This window comes from Bubalus bubalis, chromosome 21 (genome assembly GCF_019923935.1).
Source record: "Bubalus bubalis isolate 160015118507 breed Murrah chromosome 21, NDDB_SH_1, whole genome shotgun sequence".
NCBI classification, from domain to species: Eukaryota; Metazoa; Chordata; class Mammalia; order Artiodactyla; family Bovidae; genus Bubalus; species Bubalus bubalis.
Window position 1 is genome coordinate 41,041,872 of NC_059177.1, and position 24,756 is coordinate 41,066,627.

The window sequence follows — 24,756 nt, forward strand, 5'->3', positions numbered from 1 at the left end:
AGCTTTAATATCAGTCCTTCCAATGAACACTCAGGACTGATCTCTTTTAGAATGGACTGGTTTCATCTCCTTGCACGCCAAGGGACCCTCAAGAGTCTTCTCCAACACCACAGTTCAAAAACATCAATTCTTCGGCAGTCACCTTTCTTTATAGTCCAACTCTCACATCTGTATGTGACTACTGGAAAAAACCATAACCTTGACTAGACGGACCTTTGTTGGCAAAGTAATGTCTCTGCTTTTTAATATGCTGTCTGGTGTGGTCATAACTTTTCTTCCAAAGAGTAAGCATCCTTTAATTTCATGGCTGCAGTCACCGTCTGCGGTGATTTTGGAGCCCAACAAAATAGTCAGTCACTGTTTCCCCATCTATTTCCCATGAAGTGATGGGACCAGATGCCATGATCTTAGTTTTCTGAATGTTGAATTTTAAGCCAACTTTTTCACTCTCCTCTTTCACTTTCATCAAGAGGATCTTGAGTTCTTCTTCATTTTTTGCCATAAGGGTGGTGTCATCTGCATATCTGAGGTTATTGATATTTCTCCTGGCAATCTTGATTCCAGCTTGTGCTTCATCCAGCCCAGTGTTTCTTATGATGTATTCTGCATATAAATTAAATAAGCAGGGTGACAATATACAGCCTTGAGGTACTCCTTTCCTGATTTCGAATCAGTCTGTTGTTCCATGTCCAGTTCTAACTGTTGCTTCCTGACCTGCATACAGGTTTGTCAAGAGGCAGGTCAGGTGATCTGGTATCCCCATCTCTTTCAGAATTTTCCATAGTTTATTGTGATCCACACAGTCAAAGACTTTGGTATAGTCAATAAAGCAGAAGTAGATGTTTTTCTGGAACTCTCTTGCTTTTTCGATGATCCAACAGATGTTGTCAATTTGATCTCTGGTTCCTCTGCCTTTTCTAAAACCAGCTTGAACATCTGGAATTCATGGGTCACATACTGTTGAAGCTTGGCTTGGAGAATTTTGAGCATTACTTTGCTAGTGTGTGAAATGAGAGCAGTTGTGTGATAGTTTGAACGTTTTTTTGGCATTAGAATGAAAACTGACCTTTTCCAGTCCCGTGGCCACTGCTGAGTTTTCCAAATTTGCTGGCATATTGAGTGCAGCACTTTCACAGCATCATCTTTAGGATTTGAGAAGCTCAACTGGAATTCTATCACCTCTACTAGCTTTGTTCATAGTGATGCTTCCTAAGGTCCACGTACATTCCAGGATGTCTGGCTCCAGGTGAGTGATCACACCATTGTGATTATCTGGGTCATGAAGATCTTTTTTGTACAGTTTTTCTGTGTATTCTTGCCACCTCTTCTTAATATCTTCTGCTTCTGTTAGGTCCATGCCATTTCTGTCCTTTATAGAGCCCATCTTTGCATGAAATGTTCCCTTGGTATCTCTAATTTTCTTAAAGAGATCTCTAGTCTTTCCCATTCTGTTGTTTTCCTCTGTTTCTTTGCACTGATCACTGAGGAAGGCTTTCTTATGTCTCCTTGCTATTCTTTGGAACTCTGCATTCGAATGGGTATATCTTTCCTTTTCTCCTTTGCTTTTTGCTTATCTTCTTTTAACAGCTATTTGTAAGGCTTCCTCAGACAGCCATTTTGCTTTTTTGCATTTCTTTTTCTTGGGGATGGTCTTGATCCCTGTCTCCTGTACAATGTCATGAACCTCAATCCATAGTTCATCAGGCATTCTGTGTATTAGATCTAGTCCTTAAATCTAATCTCATTTCCACTGTATAATCATTAGGGATTTGATTTAGGTCATACCTGAATGGTCTAGTGGTTTTCCCTACTTTCTTCAATTTAGAGGCAGGTAAATAAAGGAATCCTTTTGAAAATGGGAGGGTGGGTTCTTTCATAAAAGGGTAGGGTAGGGGAGGGTTTCTTAACCATTCCTGTTTTCTGGGAGTACTGTGTACAGTTCCACATCATCAAATAATTTACCTGGGTCTGTAAATCCACAGATTAGGTAAATCACCTTCCTGGAATGTCAATTTTACTATAATATGTGTGTATGGAGTTGTTATTTTTCAGGAAAGCTTGATATGTTATGGAATGGATAAAAATTGTGTATATCTTTAAGGTGAAGCATGAGAAGTTTATAAAATTTCTGCTTCTGTTAGTCCACTTTATTTTCTCCTCCTCCCCTTTCTTTAACCTTAGTGAAGCAAATAGGAATTTTGTTTGCCTGCCTTATTTCCATGAAAATATTTGAGAAACATGGGCCTAAATCCTCCACATCAGCTATTTATATAGAACCCTAGATGAATAGCAACATTCTAGGTGAAAGAATTAGCATCAACAAAGGAAGAAAACTTGGAGAGTGAAATGTGTATCTGAGATCCGAGAAATTGCTGTTGGCCTATGTGGAGGTTGTGAATAGGTGAGGAAAGCAGAATGAATATACAGCTGACAGATTAGGTTGTAATGTGGAATTTGAACTGCACGTGGAGGTCTTTGGAGTTAATTCATTTGGCAAAAAGTGTCCATTAAAAGCTTTTGAGCAAAGAATGGACCTATTACAAGCTGGATATTTGTAAAAATTATTTTCTGTAATCCCAACTCATGACTGTCATACATATATATAAACATAACGGTGTGTTAAAGATTTTTAGTTAATTCATAAGGGAACCTGCAAATGTAATGGGTTCAAAAGAGAATTGGTAAAGCTTTCACATTTATAGAATGAGGATATTGAGATGAATGTGCAAATGGCATCCAAATTGGTTTTTCTGCAGGTGATGAGGTAAGATGGAGTAGGCAGGAAGTCAGTTAAATGCCTACCAGACAGGAAATAATTTTCATGTCTAATATTTTCATTACTGTTAGTTACCTATAACTTATAGAGTTGTAAATAGCTAAAGCAATGAACAGGGCTAGGCAGTGGGTTGTTTTCCACTAAGGCATACTTTTTTTTCCTAAACGATTTGTTATAAGCTGGATATTAGTAAGATCACCACAGAGTGAAAATTTGGTTTGACAGGAAAGAAACTAGATGCATAAAGGACTGTTGGGAGATTTTGCAGTGTCCAAAAGAGAGGAGTCTTGAAGGCTGTGACGAGGGTGATGGTCCTGGAGTGGAACAAAGTGGAAGCAGCACATTCCTAAGCCACGCTGGGGCCTACCGAAATTACCAGTTGATTTACATGTAGGAAGGAAGAAGACAAACCTAGTGGCCAAAACAATACTCATATTTGGGTCCTGGATCCACCTAGTTATCAGGTGACCTCACACAACTGTGAGGGACTTTGAGCTCTTAGCTTGAGTTTGGTCATCTCTAAAACAACCCTAAAACCTATCTTCTAGTTTTGTGAAAAATGAGGTAGTACGTATTAAGTACTACCACTGCTTTTTCCAGTGGTCAAGTATGGATGTTAGAGTTGGACTATAAAGAAAGCTGAGAGCCAAAGAATTGATGCTTTTGAACTGTGGTGTTGGAGAAGACTCTTGAGAGTGCCTTGGACTGCAAGGAGATCCAACCAGTCCATCCTAAAGGAGGTCAGTCCTGGGTGTTCATTGGAAGGACTGATGTTGAAGCTGAAACTCCAATACTTTGTCTACCTGATGTGAAGAGCTGACTCATTTGAAAAGGCCCTGATGCTGGGAAAGATTGAGGGGAGGAGGAGAAGGGGACAACAGAGGATGAGGTGGTTGAATGGCATCACCAACTCAATGGACATGGGTTTGGGTGGACTCCAGGGGTTGCTGATGGACAGGGAGGCCTGGTGTGCTGAGGTTCATGGGGTCGCAAAGAGTCAGACATGACTGAGTGACTGAACTGAACATATTAAGTAAGCTTGGCTCATAATAAAGGGTCAATCAGTGTTAGCTGCTATTGTTACTATTATTCCATCTCCATTTCTCTCTCTCTTTTTTTCTTCTTTAAGGTTTTAAACTTGGATTAGGGGAATATGAATTTTAACATATTGACTGATTTGGGAGTCATCCTGAACAGAGTAAGGATGAAAACCACAGAGTGAATAAAATCCTTACCTGAGAAAATGAGTATAAAGCTAGAAGATTCTATTAATTAGGCAAGAAGTTAATGAAAAATAGGTGGATGGGTAGTGTTTGTTACCCTTTATCATCAAATTATTGTATATGGAGAGAGTTGATCTAGGAAGAATCCAAGAGTGAGTATTAACCAAGTGATGAGAGGAGAGAGATTCGGAGAATGTTCAAGAAAGAAGGGTGAGTTTAGTGGGATGAGGAAATTTCAGAGGCTTGATGTTGATGATGAGAGACACACAGATGTGAGACAATCAATGTTGCAGTGCAGTTAAAGCATATGGGGACTAGGAGAATGTGCGGATTCTCTCCTTACTTTCTAATTTCAATTACTAATGACTTTTTAGGGACATGGGGTAAGAGTTTAGAATAGGCACTATAGAGAATTTAAGGAGTCAAGAAGAGACAATGAAGAGCTAGCTGAGTAGTGGTCAGTGCAGTGAAAGAAAGTGAAGTTGCTCAGTCGTGTCTGACTCTTTGCAACCCCATGGACTATAGCCTACCAGGCTCCTCTGTCCATGGGATTTTCCAAGCAGTAGTCCTGGAGTGCATTGCCATTTCCTTCTCCAGGGGATCTTCCCAAACCAGGGATTGAACCCAGGTCTACTGCATTGTAGACAGACACTTTACCGTCTGAGCCACCAGGGAAGTCCATGGAAAGCACAGTGGAAGTCCCTAAACTCCGGATCATCCGTATAGGGTATCATGGTGATCTAGTCACTAGAATTCAGGCATTTCTCACTACAATTTGCTTTTGAAAACCAGGCTGTAAAGTAGATCCAAATGTGCTAACTTAAAGTGTTTCACTCAGGGGCTGAGTTCCTGGTGAGGACAGGGCATGACTTAAGTCATAGTTCTGACCATAATGACTTCCCTGGTAGCTCAGTGATAAAGAATCCTCCTGCCAGTGCAAGAGACATGAGTTCAATCCCTGGGTTACAAAGATCCCCTGGAGAAGGAAATGGGAACCCACTCCAGTATTCCTGCATGGGAAATCTCAGGGACAGAGGAACCTGAAGGGCTACAGTCCTTGGGGTCACAAAAGAGTTGGACACGACTTTGCAACTAAACAACAACTGATCATAAACTCTCATTATTGGTATCTGCTCTTGCCCATCCAGGGTTGCAGACTGAGGTCTCCATGGCCAACTGGAGGCCACAGACTATTTTCTCTGGTCCTCTTGGCTTTATTTATTTACTTTAAAAGAAAAGAAAATATGGTATAGCTGCCAAAGTTTTAATTGAGAGATTTTACACTTAAGATTTTACACTTTGGAAACATTTCCTCTGAGCAGCTTGTCAGTGGCCTAGATGCCACTGCCTTTGGATGATGCCTGATCTGCCCAGCTTGTTGCAGTCCCCATTCTTCCCTATTATTCTTAGAGCAGCGCCACTTGACTCACTCACTTTACCTGCCAGGGTCCTGTAGACCTTGAACTTTGCAATCCGTGCCCAATCCCACTCAGGTACTGTCTAGGGTTTAGATTTGTTTCTATGTGGACTCATGTTTAAGCCCTGGGAAACCCCTTTACCCTAGATAGATAATACTGAAATGTATTCCCCCAGCTCATTATATTCATCTAAGGTGAGACAGAGTTGTTTACACCTCTATGAGAAAAGCAGTACATCATATCTATTCATTGCATTAACTTTACAGAAAAGTTAGGAGAATTCTCTTGACACTTTATTCTTAACCTAAATCATAAGGAAAAGTTATTATAATTCTGCCATCTGTTCAAGTTTTTAAAGCCATTTTGGTAAACTTAATGCTAATGCAAAATACATGCCTTAGCACTAATTAACCGAAAAATCTGTTTCATTCTTCTCAGATAATGAAAAAATATGTCAAGGACATGATTTCTTAAAGAAAATCTAATTTATGGCACTTAGGCCTTTAAACTGCTCTTGTGATGTTCTTGTGAACACAACCATAAGAATAACAAGAAGTCAGATCATATACTCCCATTAGGAAAACCCCAGACTTATGAGCTTTAGACATTTACAATTGTAATGTAGATAGCTATTTCCACTTAAATAGTACAGTCCTTTTTGACTGATAGAAGGTTTTTGTATTGATTTTTCTGGGGCGGGGAAGGGATTGGAGTGGAGGGCTGAAGAACATGGGGACTATATGTAAGGCCAATATTGATTTAATGTCCAAGTCCAAATACCACGTTAGTCCTCTTGAAACCTAATTAATTGAAATATGTGCTATTTGAATATATTTATATTAAAAACTATTGGCCAATGGCTTTTCAAACCTCCCTAGCTTTCTTTTCTTATAGGAAAGAAATAATCCAGTTGCACTATCTTTTTGCTAATACTCGGTGTGTTTTGAACTCACTGTGTTGTTCTGTCACTATTTTTTTCTGTTGTGTCATTGGCGTGTCATCCCCAAATTATCTCAGAAAAATAACATTTATGTTCGATTGCAAGCCTACTCAAAAATCTTACAATGCTTTAAAAAAAATGTTCTGTTGGATAACATCTAGAGTCCTTGGCATCTTTCCCACCTGTTTTCCAGTTATATTTCCCACTTTCCACTGTACCAAACTCTTCACGTCAGGGAGATGACTTTATGGAAGGTACTGAAAACATCTCGTGCAAGGCTTCATCTCACTCTGTTTTGTAGGGGTGATAAAACCTTTCATTTTCTTCTCTGGAATACCTAAGCCATCCTGCTATCAAGAACAGGAAGACAAATGATTAGGATAGCGACAATGAGTGTGTGCATTGTGTGCTGACCCATGTGTGTTGAGAGAGAGAAAGTAGAGCAAAATGTGAATACTTGATGAAGGATGTAGTGAAGAGCTATTTCTTACACTACTCTTGCAACTTATTGTAGATGTGGATTATTTCAAAACAAAAAGTTGAAAGGAAAGAAGCATTTGTGACCAGATTAGTCACTCACAGTGGGATTGGCCAGTTTGGGGATCTATACCAAATATATTTAATTACTGGTACTAGTCATAGGTTCCTTACACTCTCTGGAGAAAGATACTATATTTTGTCCTGGTCTTTTCTTTCACCAGTTCTTTGATAGCTGCATCCTGAGGGCAAACATATTGGTTGATAAGAAGGTAGACTGAGTACTGTACTGATTTTCAGAGTGAAGTTCTGACTTCTTTCCTTCCTTGTTTTTAAAGATCATATGCAAGAGATTGTATATGGTGAACATATATAATCTCTGTGCTGAGGAGCTCACAGTATTGGAGAAGACAAAGGAAAAAGCCAGTGTTAGCAAAAGAGAGAGAAAGGTGTGACTGTTTTAATATAGTCCATGCTTGTGTTTTTCTGTGTTATTCGCAATTTTGACTCTGCCTGGATTTGATACCACATCTTTACTGCAATCCATTTATAGATTATTGCCAACTGATTGCCACCCTGACTATAATGAATAGTATCCTTTGTTTCACTGCACATCTTTCCAAATTGCTGTTCAAAACAGTTATTTTTAATAACTGGAAACAGGCTGCAATATTTCTCATCCAAGTACCTTTTTCTTCTTAAAATATTTATCCAGAACACTGCAATAATCTTCCCTTTCTGACATTCATTAATGATTTGCTAATGATACCCTTCATTATAAGCAAAATTTATATTAATTATGATTAGCCATTTTGGGGTGTAGGTATTTTAATTTGCCAAATTGACTGTACAATGGAAATTAAAGCTTAGAAATGTAAGTAGTTTGATCACTGCAACATTCTTTGCTTCTTAAGCAATTTGCTGGACTAGATAGTCCATGAGGGCTCTGTCTCTACCTTTTTCCAACTATTTTTTGAGAAACTTCTGTTTCCCAGTTGTGGTGATAGCTACTGGAATAAAAATGTGTGTGTGTGTGTGTGTGTGTGTGTGCTCAGTTGTGTCCAGCTGTTTGTGATCCTACAGACTGTAGCCCGCCAGACTCCTCCATCCATGGGATGGAGGCAAGAATACTGGAGCGGGTTGCCATTTCCTTCTCCAGGGGACCTTCCCGATGCAGAGATCAGACTTGAGTCTCTTGCATCACCTGTAGCGGAAGGCGGATTCTTTACCAGTGAGCCACCAGGGCCGCGCTTACCAGCGTCCAATTCCTATCTTAGAGGAGCTTCAGAACTTCACCAGATGTGAACTTTTAGGGCTGAAGGGATCCTTCAGAGACAGCTCTCCTTACTAGCCAGAAGCAAATGACATTAGAGTACTCGCATGTCTTTTTTGCAGCTCCCAATATAAAACACTGCCTTTGCTTTGACTATTTATGCTGACTTCATTTCATGTGGTCTGATTCATCTTTGTGCGGCATCTAGTGTCTAAGGTAGCATCTTAAACAGTGTAGGTGTTGCAAAATAGTTTTGAATGAATGTATTAATATGTACATCCAAAATTTGTCTAATGATTAGTTTAGATGTATATGGAAATACCTGATGTAAGTTTGGCATTTGTGAAGTAAAAGTCTCCTTTTATTCTAGTTGGTCATCTTTGGAATACACCTTTAGAGTTAGTGTGAATTTTAGCTGTTGGTGGAATGCACTGGAATGCCTTCATAAACTCAGAGACTATCATCTGCCCTGTGTTACTGTGTAGTATATGACAAGGGAGCTATGTCTGTCTTTTACTTCTTTATCATGCCTTGCATGTAGTTGGCACCTGCTGAATACTTGTGGAATGAAGGAATAGCATGGATTTTAGTTACAAGTAAGTGTTCTATAGGTAGGAATGGAAGGTGTATGTCACGTAGAAGCCATGGAATGAGCAGCAACCTAAGAGGCTGGACGAGGATAAAATTAGTTGAAGGAATCTCTAATTAGAAATGTCTAGGCTTGATCAAGGATGATGCTTTTAGAGTTACTTGCAACATATATGAACATCATGTATGGAGTCAGAAACTAGAATAACTACTCTCATGCTCAGGTTTCAACACTTGCACTACAATTTAGAATGCAGGCTTGATAATCAGTGTGATGAGGTTTCAGTCTTGATTCTTTCACTCATGAGCTCAAAAACACAACAAACTTCTTAAAAAATAGTTTTCTCATTTTCCCCCAAATGTTGCTTATAATATGTTTCCTCTAAGGGACTGGGTGCTTGGATGGAGTGAATCCGTATCGGAGGTTGATAATAATTGGTGTCATTGTTATCAGTATTCCCTTCCTACTCCCTCTTTGGAGAAAGCTGAATATTCTATAACATCAACACAATTTATTATACCTTCTCTTAGGAACATATAATAGTCAAGTGCTATTGACTTAAAATTTAAAGGCTTCTGGATATTTTTTATGGCTGTGATGTACTTTGTTGCTATAAGTAAATGCAATTGAAATAGCTTGATACAATGAGAGCTATCATTCCTCTCTCTCTCTTTCTCGTTTTAAGCTCAAAAGGTATATCTTCATAAAACTTGTACTTGTGAGGCCAGTGTGAAACCCACAGGCAAGTAATAGGCTTTGCTTGCACATTTCCTAGGGACTACTTAAAACTCATGTTTCCCAGGTGGTTCTATGGTAAAGAATCTGCCTACTAATACAGGAGACGTGAGTTCCATCCCTGGGTCAGGAAGATCCCCTAGAAAAGGAAATGGCAACTCACCCCAGTATTCTTGCCTGGGAAATCCCATAGACAGAGGAGCCTTATGGGCTGCAGTCCATAGGGTCACAAAGAGTTGGACAAGAGCTAGCATCTAAAACAACTGAAAACTTGACCTCTTGTATCAGGTTCCTCTTTTTATTTTGGTTTTGATTACCCATGCAGACAACTTAATAATTTGGAGGAAGGCTTCTGATGGAGGGAGGTCTGGAGCTGAGAGAATCTTGTTGAAACAACTCATTTCAAGGATGCTGCACACATCAGCATTCGTCATGTAGCGGGCAACAGAACCTCATCCAAGCATTGGTTAAAAATCTAGTGACCTTTTTTTCATTTCCTCTGAAGGAAGGTACCCTGGAGCAGTAGGTAACTGCCAAGCCTGAAGAAGAAAATTATAATAAAAATGAAGAGATGAAATTACTTAATTACAACATAGTTACTCCAGAAATCTTCACAATGAATGGGGAAAATTTAGCAGAGCTCTTAAATGTCACTGTAATTTAGCCCCATGCCCCAGAAATTCTAAATTGTAATTGACCCTAATTATATAAATACCCACTGGTGAGAATAGATGTGTTTTTTAGACAGCTTTACTGCTGCTGAACTTCACTAACAAGTCACTCATGACTTCAGCAGATGTTTTGTACTTCTTTGGCCGAGGGGGTCCTTAGGAACCAACTTTCCTCTCCATTCAGCAGCAAATGATACAATAATGCTCTCAGAGTGTCTGCATATGAGGTAAAAAATGGGTTCCTTTAATCGTTGCTTGGACTGTTTTTGTCTTGCTGTAGGGATAATTTCACTTGCAAACAACAGAAAAACAGACCCATTCTAGCTTAAGCAAACAGTGACAATTATTGTCTCAAATAATTGAAAAGTTCTAGATTTGGCTGAAGTAACTTTTTTTTTTTTAAAGGTTGATTTATTGTGACTGTACTAGGTCTTCCTTGCTGCGCACCAACTTTCTCTAATTGTGGCGAGTGGACGCTACTCTCCGTTGTGGTACGTGGGCTTCTCATCATGGTGGCTTCTCTTACTGCAGAGCAGAGTCCAGGCACATGGGCTTTGGTAGCAGCAGCGTGCGGGCTCTTTAGTTGCAGCTCACAGGCTCTAGAGGTCAAGCTCAGTAGTTGCGGCACATGGGAATTTTTGCTCCGTGGCATGTGGAATCTTAGAGGACCAGGGGTGGAACTTGTGTCCCCTGAATTGATGGGTGGATTCCTATCCACTGCACCACCAGGGAAATCCTAGGAGTAGCTTTCTCTCTCTCTCTGTGTGTCTGTCTTTCTGTCAACTATTTCCTTGTTGCTGAGTTCAGTCTCTGGTGAACTCTCTAAGTATGGTCCTAATGTGATCACCCCCGGTTATGGGCCTTTATCTTTCCTCCATTCGTGTGGACTAGGAAAAGTAAAAGCTTTTCCCGTAACTGTGGAACAAAAATCCTGGGCTTCATTCTACTTGGTTCAAATTTAGTCTCTTGCCCATCTCTGAGCCAGTCCAAACAGCCAGGGGGACAGATGTGTGCTGACTGTTCCTAAGGAGAGGTGTGGCTGTCCAGGTGATGCATGCAGCCACCCACTGCACCCCACCCCCTAGAGAACATGGGTTTTGTAGGGGGAAGATGCTATTCCCAAGTGAAGAGTGAATAGATATTGTGTCAAAGGAGAAAACTGTACAGAATCTTTTCCCTACTTTTTTAGTAACAGGTTTCTCCCACTAAACTTTTTGTTGTTAAAAATTGTCAAACATAGGGAGAGTTGCAAGAATAGTGAAATGAACACTGATCACCAACCATTTAGGTTGAACAATTGTTAAGGGTTGTTTTTTTTTAACACTCTATCTTCAGTGGCAGGCTATATCCTGTTTTGTTCTGACTCTTGACAAATTTCTCAGAATTTCTTCAAATGAAGATTTTTAAAAGTTCAATACTTGAGGATTCAAATGGAAACTAAATGTCATTTCCATGGTGCTGTGTCCTTTACCTGCCTTCTCTCTTTTGTTCTCTTGCTTAATATAGCCAAGAATTTTCCAACAAGCTGTCTTGTACACCCTAAAGGGAATATTATAAGATTAAATGCAGAGTAGCAGTCTGAGCAAGGTGAATGTTTCTCATTACACCGATCCCCAGTTGATCTCCTAAATGAAATTCCCTGATAATGTGAAGCTTCTGAATTATTTATTGTCTCATATTAGATCAGGAATATTATTCCTGAAAATAAATTTGTTATCATCAGCAAATCCGCTTTTGAAATTTTCCTGAATCAAAGAATAAACCAGGGAGTAGATTTTGAACTCATAAGGAGAAAAACTGAAATTATTTATTTTGAGGCCTTTTTATAGCTAGGTAGTTCAAATCCAGATGAAGAACTAAAGAATTACAATTTCTAGATATGGTATTAAGTAATTCATCTAGTGGTTTATTATACTGAGTAAGTCTGACTACAAAACTGAAACACATTAAAAATTCTTTACTAAAGTAATGAATTTCAAACATTTCCTATTCATTCTTGAAGACACCATTTTTCTCCTCTGATGACTATAACTGATATTGGTAAAAATAAAAGAGATTTACTGGCATTAAGTTGGGGTGTAATCACTACAAAATAAGTTTTTTGTATTTTGTAATACTCAGAGGCCACACACTTCATGAGCCCCTTTAACCACCACCTTTCATTTGATTTTCTGACAACCAAATGAAGTCAGTACCATTATTTCTCCCATTTTATAGTTGAGGAAACTGAGTCATAGAATATTAGGGGACTTCCCCAAGACTGAGCAGGTGGTAAATTATGACACTTGGTTGTGAACCTGTGTTAATATGAAATGCTATTTATTCAGTGCATTAAAATTTGCCCATAAGTGACAGAGCTGTACAATTGAGAATCTGAAGCTGTAAACGATTAGGTAAGATCACTGCTGTTTTTAGACAAGCATGTCAGAATGTTGGATTTTGTAACCCCAAGTCTTTTTATGGCAGAAAAGTTATGGTAAATCTCTTTCTATATATAAGTATTTTTAATAGAATTTATTTTTTAGAGCACTTTTAGACTCAGCAAAATTGAACAGAAGGTCCAGAGATTTTCCATATATTTGCTCCCCATTTTCAGCATCCCTCATGAGAGTGGTACATTTGTTACAGTTGATGAACCTAAATCAATGCATTATCACCCAAAGTCTGCAGTTTATGCTAGGGTATACTTTTGTGGTGTGTATTCTCTGAATTTGGACAAATGTATAGTGCCATGTATCTACCATTACTATATCAGAGTAGTTTCAAGCTCTGAAAACCCTCTGTGTTCCACGTATATAAGTATTTTTATGCCATACATTAACTCATTCTAACTTTCTAATACTTACTGTTTTTTATTGTTGTTTAGTCGCTAAGTCGTGTCCCACTCTTTACAACCCCATGAACTGCAGCTCTCCAGGCTCCTCTATCCATGACGTGTCCCAGGCAAGAATAAGAGTGGGTACCCATGACCTTCTCCAGGGGATCTTCCTGACCCAGGGATCAAATCCTCGTCTCCTGCATTGGCAGGCAGATTATTTACTGCTGAGCCACCAGGGAAACCCATTAAACTGTTTAGGAGAGCCATTTCCAAAATCCAATAAGAGAAAAAGAACTTGTGAGCAGTTCAAGAATTTGTCTCAACTGCAGCAAGGAGGGTTGGAGACTGTTTGGAGAATTTCATAATTTATAAGGTGGTAAATTCCAATTGAGGCTGAAGAGCAAGCCATTTCCCATTAAATAGAGTAAACATAATTTAGCAAACCCAGCCATAGAACTTGAACTCCACTCAAGAGAGGACTGCTTCGAGACAGTTAACTCTCACCCTTAAAATGCTTTCTGTAGTTCAAGTCCGTAATTTTTGGCACTGGACAGAGATATGACCAATATTCACCTTGTGGCTTTCAGCCACCTGCTCTGCCTAATTAAAGACTTCCATTTTCTGCTCTGCTGGCCCCATAATTTGCAAATAAACAAAGTCCACAGGACATATGATAGGAATGTTAAAACAACCTATAGACCATTTATCTTTCTCATTTGTAAAGCATAAAAGGGACCTTTCCCTTTTTCACCTCGCTGTTTTAGGAGGACTTTTCCTCTTTCCTTCTAGAAGTAAAGAAACCCTATAGAAATAGTTTGGTATTTCTCCTTTAAAGAAAACAAGACAAGTATATGTGTGTGTATATATTTGATCAGGTATACATTTTTTAGTGTAATTGCTCTAAAATAATAATTCATATCTTGGCTTTTCATTTTTATTTCTCCTTCACTCATTTCTATTACTGCAGTGCCTCTTATGAGCTACCCGATTTCATACTTTTGAAAACTGCTTTCTAAAACACAGCCAGGATAAACTGGGAAACTTACAAAAATAAGCATGTTTTTAGCAGAAAATTATGAAGTGAGTTAATGTTATTTACTTTAGCTTAAACATATGCCAAGTTATGAATTAGTCTTTGTTTTTTTTGTCTTTTGATCTTATGATTACTTATTTGATAAAAACTAAAATATTCAATTATTGACTTCTTTGTCATATAGAGGATAAACATACAGATAGTTTTGCTGATTTGTAGTGGCCATCTACTAGTACATTGTTTCTGCTACTGCTGCTAAATCGCTTCTGTCCTGTCCGACTCTGTGCGACCCCATAGACGGCAGCCCACCAGGCTCCCCCGTCCCTGGGATTCTCCAGGCATGAACACTGGAGTGGGTTGCCATTTCCTTCTCCAATGCATGAAAGTGAAAAGTGAAAGTGAAGTCGCTCAGTCGTGTCCAACTCTTAGCGACCCCATGGACTGCAGCCCACCAGGCTCCTCTGTCCATGGGATTTTCCAGGCAAGAGTACCGGAGTAGAGTGCCATTGCCTTCTCTGGTACATTGTATGACTGACAAAATTTCTTGGTCAGTTCCCGGTAATGAGATTGATACCAGGAAAAATTGGAAAGAATAAATATTAAAAGCATTTCTGCAGTTAGGTTTTTTATACATTAAGTTATGCCTGCCTGTCTTATTTCAGAAGAAAGATAACTGGACTGGGATTTCAAGATCAAAGGATGGAAGCACCATGCATATCCCTTAATCATCTTTATAAATACTTACGTCATCCTCACTCTCCGTTTTTTCAGTTACCAAAGAGTTGCCCCCTCTAATATGGTAGGTGAAAGTAGTTTCTCAATAAAGTTGTAAAGTTCAATTCCTCAGTTATTGGTTAGGTTTGTTACTTTCATGTGTTTGTTGACCAGTTGTGTTACTCCAGGATATGGGGCAACTATGAGCAAATATGTTGAATATTGAACCTGAAAATCAGAACTTTCAAGGAACAACAGGTTCTGAGAGTTTTTCTAGTCTCCTTGTAGGCTGAACTTCAGCCTGTGGGCCCTCTGATACAAGCTGTATGCATTGATGGTTAACAATATGTACATTAGAGGATTTTTTGCTACACTGAAATGCAGAATTATTAGCTTCAAGGAAATTAAAAGCGAGGGAACATTCAGAAGATCTTTGATGTAAAATATGTTTCTTTACAGATTTATTGTAGTTATTTTCATTATATTCATTAAATGAGGCTCATGACTTCTGGAATTCATATCCATATTCTCTGTCCTAGGGGATCTCACTACTGATATAGGCTGTATTTCTGTCAACCAAAGTGGATTAGTTGCAGTTTTTACCTTTTAATTAAACAGCTGCTGCTGCTAAACACAATTTTGAATTATTTAATAGTCCATATTACTTTAGTCAATGCACACTGCTTGAATTGTTTTAATTATGTGAGGCTATACATTTTTTATGATATAGCTTTCCTAAAAATAAGTTGACAGACAGTAATAATTTGTTCTTTTGAGATGTCAGGAATATCTTAGCATATTTGAAGATCATTATAACTAAGATTAAAGCCAAGCTGATCAAATATAAGACCTTCTGTTTTAAAACATGTGAAATATACAGAATTTTAGATAAAACTCTCATTCTGAATGTTGTTTGTAGTGTCTGTCTTATAAATAAACAACATGTATAATAACTACTCTTGTGTGCAATTCAGAAGATGGGGAATGATCCTAAGGATTACGCTTTGCACTGAGACATCATTTCAGAAAGGAATTGCTTTTATAATTTTGTGGCCTTTTTGGCAACAGAATTTGTTTAGATGATGCTCTCATTCTTAAACAGAAATCAGTCCAAAAGCAATTTACTGTTAATCAACATGGATTTTTGTGATGTATTCATGATTATTTTATTCTGAGTCATATTCAGAGGTATTACTTAAATTTTTAGTTTTAATAAGATTAAATGAATAATTCAGCACAGCTTTGGAGGTTATAGATCCTGGGAAATTATTTTTAGACAATAACAATGGTGTGACCTTTCTTCTCGTGTACTTAAAAAAAAACAGAAATCTTTATCTCTTGATATATACATATACATATTAATATATTTGTGTTTATACGTATTTGTGTGGTAGATAATATATGCTGTTTTATAGGGTGAATTATGAAGTACAGTAGAAGTATTGAACATTGGAATGAACAGTTGGAAATATATCACATTGTACTTGTAGGTCCATCACTGCATCTAAACTTTCTGAGAAGTGCTAGGATGAGAAATGCCACCTTCAATATCTTTACTTAACAAAAACCTGTATCCGTAACTTCAGCATTTGATTGAATTTCTTTAAGTGGTGGAAGTACGTGCAATGGTGAAAGACTCATCTAAATTTTCCTTAAAAAAAAAATATAAACAACACAATCTAGATGATGGTAACTGTCAGGATTCCTAGAATAAATTATTTCCACTTTTCCTGTGGACTCTTGTAGAACATTATTTACAGACTACATTTGGTCTTGTGCATCTACTCTGTGTTGACATCACACTGATTTTTTTTTTTTTATCTCCTTTCTTGGCTTAAAGGAAAAAAGTAAAAGTTTATCATAGAACTGGGTGGTTGACTAATATTGTAAAACAATGTAAAGCATCAGCTGCCTCTGTAGTCATGTTACGTATTCAGAGTATAAGAAGGTAGTTATCATTCCTCATGATTATAAATGTTTCCCTGTTAAAGATAACAGATTCTGCCACTGAACTGATGCTGTAGATTACATAAGAGATGTTGTTTCAATCTTCTAAAGGAGGTTAGTAGCTTAGAGCCTCTGGTGGAATTTAGTCAGAAGGCATAGCCATTTATTGAGCTTAAAGAAAGTCCTGACTTTAATTGTAGCCTGTACAGTGTTTACAAACACAGTCTAAGTAGCACACCTCACCTTCATTCCCTCATGACAAGGAGCTGTTGGACATTTGCCAGTCATGTCTAATTCTGTTATGACAGTTTATTATATGTTTGCTTATCTCTTTTTCCCTCCATTAGAATGTAAGCTTTTTAAGTACAGGGACCATGTCAATTTTGTTCAGTCATTGAATGAATGATTATATTACATTAATTATTATTCTTTTCATTGTCCTGTGGGTACTTAACCAAGTAGTCATCCAAGTGGGCAAAATAAGGATGCCTAGAGATAACCTTGCAGTTTCTGTTTGAACAGTGGCAAATATGTGGCTTGAAGTAGAAAAAGAAAAAAGCAAACAATCCATAGTGATAGCCTGAAAAAACTGATTCAGTGTCATGGGCTCACTTGAAAATGTTCTTACTGATTTAAGAAAAGGCCTATCAGCTTAGGGAGTAGATTAATATTTCTCCCAGTCTGTTGGTATTTTGAGAAAAAAGGAGATGGAGCATGGGGAAGTACTTTTGTGTGTATGTGTTCATGTCCACATATAATGTATATATATGAACATGTGCCTATACTAGGAAGAGGAATAATCTAACTAGTGATATTTGATAGAACTTTTCAGTCATTATGACCACATTTTATCTGGCAGGAAGAAGGAAAGAGAAGGGGAAAAGGCCATCAGTTTGAGATTGGAAGATGTGGTCTCTATTTCAGGGCACTGTATGCTCAGATGAAAAACAAGAATGCATTATAAAGAAGGGAGAACTAAAGAGATATTGATGACATGTCTGATAGTAATATGTACTTTGCTGAAAAACAAACACTCATATAGATTTTGTGAAATTTTAAATGAAAAAGAATGTAAGTACTGAGAAATGATTTAAGGGTGAAACACAGACTTTCAAACCAAAAGGAAACATTGTAGGATTTGAAATAAACGTGCTGTGAAAGTAAGTAAAATATCTATTGTATTTGAAATTCTCAACTACAGATAGGAGAAAACCTACTCATACCATGCTACAAGGTTTCCCTTGTTTTTGGTAATACTCTTTTACGCATATTATGAAAAAAGAGAGGACAGAAAATGGGAAATAGGAAAATGTGCAATGTGTAATATGCTTATTTTTTAGTTACTCCCCAGTTTTAAAGAGGCTGTAACCTTTGACATGTAATTTACATAGCTTCTGTTATTAATGATTATAAACATTATGACTCTGATTTCCATTTTCCTCATTGGTAATTGTGATCAGTCATTAGTTTGTTAGCAAACTCCTTCTCTACCTAGAAGCTAAGGAACGTATCAAAATCCTTTGGAAACTTAAGTAAATAACAATAATGAATTATGAAATTAGCGGAGGTGATAGTGATCAGGAGAATAATAAAATGTAATTACAGTAAGCCCCACATCTTCCTGTTTTAACAGTCCTCTTTGTTCTGAAACTAAAATTTAAAAACAAAAGCATGAAAAGCTAACTCCTTCCCAGGTGACTCAGGCGTAAAGAATCTGCCTGCCCATGCAGATGGTATGGGTTTGATCCCTGGGACAGGAAGATCTGGAGAAGAAAATGGAGACCCACTCCAGTATTCTTGCCAGGAGAATTCCATGGACAGAGGAGCTTGGAGGGCTACAGTCCATGGGGTTGCAGAAGAGTTGGACACAACTTAGCAGACAACAACAATTTAGTTAGGGATACTTGTAGCTCATCTCTTCCCTTTCAGTGCTTAGGACTATGGGGTAGCTCTCTGGGGATAGGTCCATGGAATCAGAATTTCCCAGGTGATCAACACACTTTCCAGGTGACTCTCTAACATTTGAGAACTTGTTTCTCGCCCGTCTGTCTTTGCCTTGACTCCCACTTGTAATCCATTGCTTCACTCTTCCTTTCAACTTTGGTGGAAAAGGCAAAAGCTGTAGATTAGAAGGAACACAGGAAATTGATATTGAAATATCTTGTTGGCCTATGTGTAATAAACATATGTAAATAAGTGTATTTATTTACATGTTCACTATCTTTCTTACTGGAAAATATTAGGATGAGATTTTGAAATCCCTGAAAAATTCAAGATTTTCGATGTAAATGTAGTTAAAAAAAAAAGTAATACCCAGGTGATGATAATTGAAACAACAAAACTTCCTAGCATATGTGTGAGCTTTCTCTGTGTATGAGGCACAGGGCTGACACTGGGGTGTAGGTGGAGAACCCAGATCTCCTGGAGTTGGCGGCTTGTTGGGAGAAGCTGACAAGTAAATAGGCAGTTCTATTGTGTTGCCGTTTGTGTACTGATTGTTGGACAAAAGTAATGAAGATCTTGTGGGGAGAATTAATGCCGGTGATCTTTACCATGGGGCTTCACATCCAGTTTTTTTTTTTCTTTACCTTTTTATTTTATATTGGAGTACAGCCGATTAACAACGTTGAGATAATTTCAGGTGGACAGCAGAGCGACTCAGCCATACATATACATGTATCCGTTCTCCCCCAAACTCCCCTCCCATCCAGGCTGTCACATAACATTAAGCAGAGTTCCCTGTGCTCTACAGTAAGTCCTCGTTGATTATCCATTTAAAATATAGCAGTGTGTACCTGTTGATCCCAAAGGCCCTAACTATCCCTTACCCACATCCTTCCCTCCTTGTAACCGTGAGTTCATTCTTCAAGTCTGTGAGCCTGTTTCTGTTTTGTACATAAGTTCATTTGTATAATTTCTTTTTAGATTCCACATATAAGGGATATCATATGATGTTTCTCTTTCTCTGTCTGACTTACTTCACTCAGTATGACACTCTCTAGGTCTACCCATGTCACTGCAAATGGTATTATTTTATTCTTTTCAGTGGTTGAATCATATTCCATTGTATATATGTACCACATCTTCCTAATCCATTCCTCTGTCAATGGACATCTAGATTGCTTCCATGTCTTGGCTATTGTAAACAGTGCTACCGTTAACACTGAGATGCCTATATCCTTTTGGACCATGGTTTTCTGTAGATATATGCCCAGGAGTGGGATTGTAGAGTCTTATGGTAGCTTTGTTTTTAGTTTTTTAAGGAACCTCCATACTGTTCTCTATAGTGGCTTTCTAGTTTACATTCCCACTCAGCACTCTTTCCAGGTGATGACTTGACGCTTGAGAACTTGTTTTTCTACCATCTCTCTTTCTCTTGACTCTTACTCGCAATGCATTATTTTCCTTTCCTTTCAACTTTTGAGGAAAGGGCAAATGCTGTAGATTATAGAAGGGACACAAGAAATTGATTTAGAAATGTCTTCTTGGTTGATGTATAATAAACTTATGTATATAGATGTATTTATTTACATGTTCATTATCCTCTTGACTGGAAAATGTTAGGAAGAGTATTTCAAATCCCTAAAAGGTTCAATTTTCAGCATAAATAAAAAAAAATAATGGTGTAGGAAGGTCCCCTTCTTTCCACACCCTCTGCAGCATTCCTTGTTTGTGGCACATCTAGTCTTATCAATAGATATATTGTCTCTGTTTCCTTGGTATCTAGTAAAGAATGCAAATCTCATTAATATTACCTTTTGGGATGATCAAAAAGAATTTAGAAAAGAAACAAAATGCATAGACAATGTGTACTTAAATTTTCTCTGGTGAAGTGGCTACCGCCCTGCTCATTTTCCTAAAATGTCTTGCAGGTGCCTTACTAGCTTCAGTGGTCAAACAGTCCTTACTGTGATGAGTTCACATAAAGGAATATGTACAGCTAGATTCTTGCAAGTAGTCTGCTTTGTAGTAAGAGGTCCCCACAAATTTTAAAATAATTTCCTTTACTCGTCCTATGTGAAGAAACCCTTGTATATTTTAACAGTTGTAAACTATTATTTTTCTCCCAATGAGATTACTGCTTCTCCATTTCCCACTGTTTATTTAAGAGTTATAAGTCTTGGGTCTGAGCATTGCTGATAGATTTTGAAGCGAATTGCAATGGCAACATCTTCTTACTTCCCGCCAGGTCCCTTCTTGGTCCCCCCCAACACAGAAGCTCTGGTCACGCGGTCCTTTCCCACCTACCTCACTTCATGCAGGGCCAGCTGCTTGCTGAAGTGCTCTGCTTCTGCCATCTCTTTTCTTTCTAGTGCTTTGTTCTGTGGTATTTGAATTAGATAAAAATGAAATTATTCTTGGACCAAGGCTAAGTACTCTTTTACGAGGTAGTCATTTGTGCTCCGATGGTGGTTTTTCTCATTATGCAACAGTTCTAAAAACAGAACATACACCTATTGAAATGAGGGGTCTTAATCCTGAAACTGAAGGCATCGTTAGTTTTTCTGCATCCTTTGTAGCGTGTGCTTTAGACTGACCTTCTGTTCTGATGGTAGAATTTAAAAGGCTGAGTTAGTAGTCATTTTTTTGTTGGTTGGTTCATTTGTTTGTTTTAAACTTGCCAACTGCAGCTTAAAGCTATCTGCCTGCTGTGCAGAAGACCTAGCTTTGGTCCCTGTGTCAGGAAGATCCCTTGGAGAAGGGAATGGCAACCCACTCCAGTATTCTTGCCTGGAGAATTCATGGACAGAGGAGCCTGGTGGGCTACAGTCCATGGGGTGGCAAAGAGTTGGACACGAATGAGTGACTAACACTTTCACAGTCCTGGTTCTTAATAGGTATCAGCAACAGAAATATAAATTTGAGACAATATATATATATTTTAAAATTCTCTCCAGTGAAGGCTCTCAATTTCTCTTGGAAGGTTCAGAAAACAGTAGAATGGCTTCTGTTGATCAGAATCCATTTTACAGTTTCCAGTGTAGGGTGACTTGTCTCTGACCTGCTGTGTTAGATCAGTGTTGCTGATACTGAGTATAAACCAGAACTAGTAATGTTAACACCATGTGCTTGTTTCCATAATATTATATGATTTTCAAAACCTTTTTGGACTGATCCATATGATAGCATATGCCAGCATTCCCATTCAGTTCATGAGAAATGGCGGCTCCCATTGGTCGAATGCTCAGCTAATTTCCGTAAGGCCAATAAAGGAGGAGAGCTGAGTGAAGAACTGAGGCTTCGGTTTCTTGAATATTATGTCTATAGATGTGGCTTCTCTTCTGAGCACTCACGTGAAGTCAGTTTATTCAGTCCAGCAATGAAGTGATCTTTGATTTCCTTAAATATTCAGTCTACTTACTCAGTGGAAATTGAACTAGGTCAAGCTTGGTGGCTTATTTTTCTTTAAACCTTATTTAAATTTAAATCTATACATGTTGCTATGCTTTGGCAATATTTTTGCTGACTAGAAAGTTGTTGAACATTCTAGGGACTGGAAAGCCACTTTACATGTTTGTCATATCCCAAACAAAAGGATACATTTTAAATGAAGTATTAATTGCTTAACTGACTTTCAAATTCTCATGAAGCAGAAAAGAGTACATTGTTGTTGTTCAGTCACTAAGTTGTGTCTGACTGATTGCATCCCCATTGACTGTAGCATGCCAGGCTTCCCTGTCCTTCACTATCTCCCGGAGTTTGCGCAAATTCATGTCCAAAAGAGTAAATATAGTCACCCTTTTAAAAACCATAATATTTTATATTTAAATGTTCATTTTAATTAGAAAAATATCAGAAAAGGTTAAAAAAAGAAAAACACCATGTTCAGATGCACTGCTTCCATTTTCTGTGTATTTTTAATGATAATTTGTCTATAAAATGCTTTATCTGCAAACACTTTTAGCTTTAGGATGCTATATAACAGTGTCTTAAATAGTTTTTCCTTCTAGTTTTGCTTGAGATATAATTGACATACAGCAGTGTTGGGCTTCCCTAGTGGCTCAGATGGTAAAGAATCCGCCTGCAATGCAGGAGACTCAGGTTCGATCCCTGAGTCAGGAAGATCCCCTGGAGAAGGGAATGGCAATCCACTCCAATATTCTTGCCTGGAGAATTCCATGGACAGAGGAGCCTGGCACCGTACAGCCCATGGGGTTGCAAAGAGTTGGACACAACTGAGTGACTAATGTTTTGTATGTTTGAGATGTACAGTATAATGATTTGACCTGCATATTTCATAAAATACTTAGCTAGAAAATCCCATGGATAGAGAAGCCTGGTGGGCTGCCATCCATGGTATCTCAGAGAGTCAGGCACGACTGAGCCACTTTCACACACACACACACACTTAGCACAATAACCTTAGTAGTGAGCATTCATCATCTCATGTAGATTAAAAAATAAAAAAAAATTATAGAAAAGAAATTTATTTTTCCCTTGTGATTAAAACTCTTTAACATTTACTTTCTTAGTATTTTTTATATATAACCCACAAGGGTGCTGACTCTATTTTTCATGTCATGCATTGCATCCCTGTTCCTTATTTATCTTATAACTGGAAGTCTGTACCTTTTGATCAGCTTCCTGTGATTCTTCCTTCCCCCCAGCTCTTCATCTCTGGTAACCACAAATCTGATTTCTTTTACTAAGAGTTTGATTTTTGAAGTATAGTTGACTTACAACACTATATTAGTTTCTGGTACACAACTCAGTGAGTTGGTGTTTCTATGCATTACAGAATGATCACTGTGATAAATCTAGCTACCGTCTCTTACCATACACAGATGTTACATTACCACTGACTGTGTTTGCCATGCTGTGCATTTCAGCACTATGAATTATTTATGTTGTAACTGGAAGTTTGTACATCTAAACTTCCCTCACCCATTTCACTCATTCCCCAACCTCCCTCCTCTCTTGAGATCTTCCCATTTCAAAACACAAATATATATATAATAGGAAAACGAAGGTTAAAAACTCTGGAAATACAGATTTTAAAAAAATGTTTTTCAAATTAAGTTTGACATTTTGCTCACAAATAATCATGCCTGGAGAGGCTATATAGAGTGAGAACAGACATGTGTTAAGTACGTACATACTTAGAAAAATGTCAGGGATGTTCCTAAATGTTTTCTTCAATTATCTGTGGAACTCCTTGGATGATGTTTTAGAAAATGGTTTTAATTTTCTTTGAGGGATTATCATAATTGAAAAGGTCACAGGAGTCAGCTCCATTACTAATGCATTTGTACCTGCCAAGGTTCAGTCATGTGGAATCTCTTTGCTTTTCATATTCAATACTTTTCCTGTTGCTTTGTTGTATGATAAGGGAGAAAAAGTGTTGGCATGAAGGGGAAATGGGTTCGGTGCCAACCTTTTTTGTTGTTGTTCCTGCAACTCTGATCTTTCCCTTTCCTGAGCCTTGTCATCTGTCAGGCAAAGTAAGAGTACTACTACATTAAGGGTTTTAAAAATGAATGGATCAGTTCATATTTTCAGAAAACACATTCAAGTAATCTTTAAAGTACCTTTTTGTGTAGGCGGTAGCTTCAGGGTTCCAGCATAACATACATATAGTGAAATATACATATTTGTATATAGTGAAACCTTTCATTTCATGCTTTTCAACATTTTACAAAGCATTTTTCTGTTCATTTTAGTTAGCACTAAAAAACATAACTCTTAAAATTTTCTTAATAGAGCTATTTGAGTGATATGAAAGTTAGTTTGTTTCCTCTGTATAGATTTTTGTCTGTAATATTTGGTCAAATTTCTTAAATGAACAGTATAACTGTGGGTTCTTTTTAAAACACTGGCCAGGGTAGAATTTTAACTGTTTACCCAAAAAAATAGTTCATAGTATATACATTTACAAAGTCCTTAACATAGAACTGTCTTGCCACTTATTTGAAGATTGAAATATGTGACATTTTAATTGCTTTGACAGAGAAGAAGGTGGGGAATGGCCTTTGCTGGTCACCAAATGATTAGGATTTAGACTTATCTGGTTTTAAAGAAATGGGTGGATTTGGGAAGCTAGGTCTTCCTTTTGTTACTGTTCCTGCCTCATTAAGATTTACCAGATAGAAAGCCAGTTTGCTTTAAATGTTCTGTCAGTGGCATTGTATGTATTTTTTAAAT

At 37.8% G+C, this 24,756-nt stretch overlaps 1 protein-coding gene and 1 long non-coding RNA gene across 27 annotated transcripts in view; both read left to right on the plus strand.

The window, feature by feature from the left end:
- The window catches only part of FHIT (fragile histidine triad diadenosine triphosphatase), a 1,535,374-nt gene that overhangs the window by 965,468 nt on the left and 545,150 nt on the right, over positions 1–24,756 (plus strand). The gene's annotated exons all lie outside the window — the stretch shown is intronic.
- LOC123330950 lies at positions 1,640–15,617 on the plus strand. Its single transcript, XR_006547291.2, has 2 exons — positions 1,640–3,516; positions 14,616–15,617. It is a non-coding gene; the product is annotated as an uncharacterized LOC123330950 (long non-coding RNA).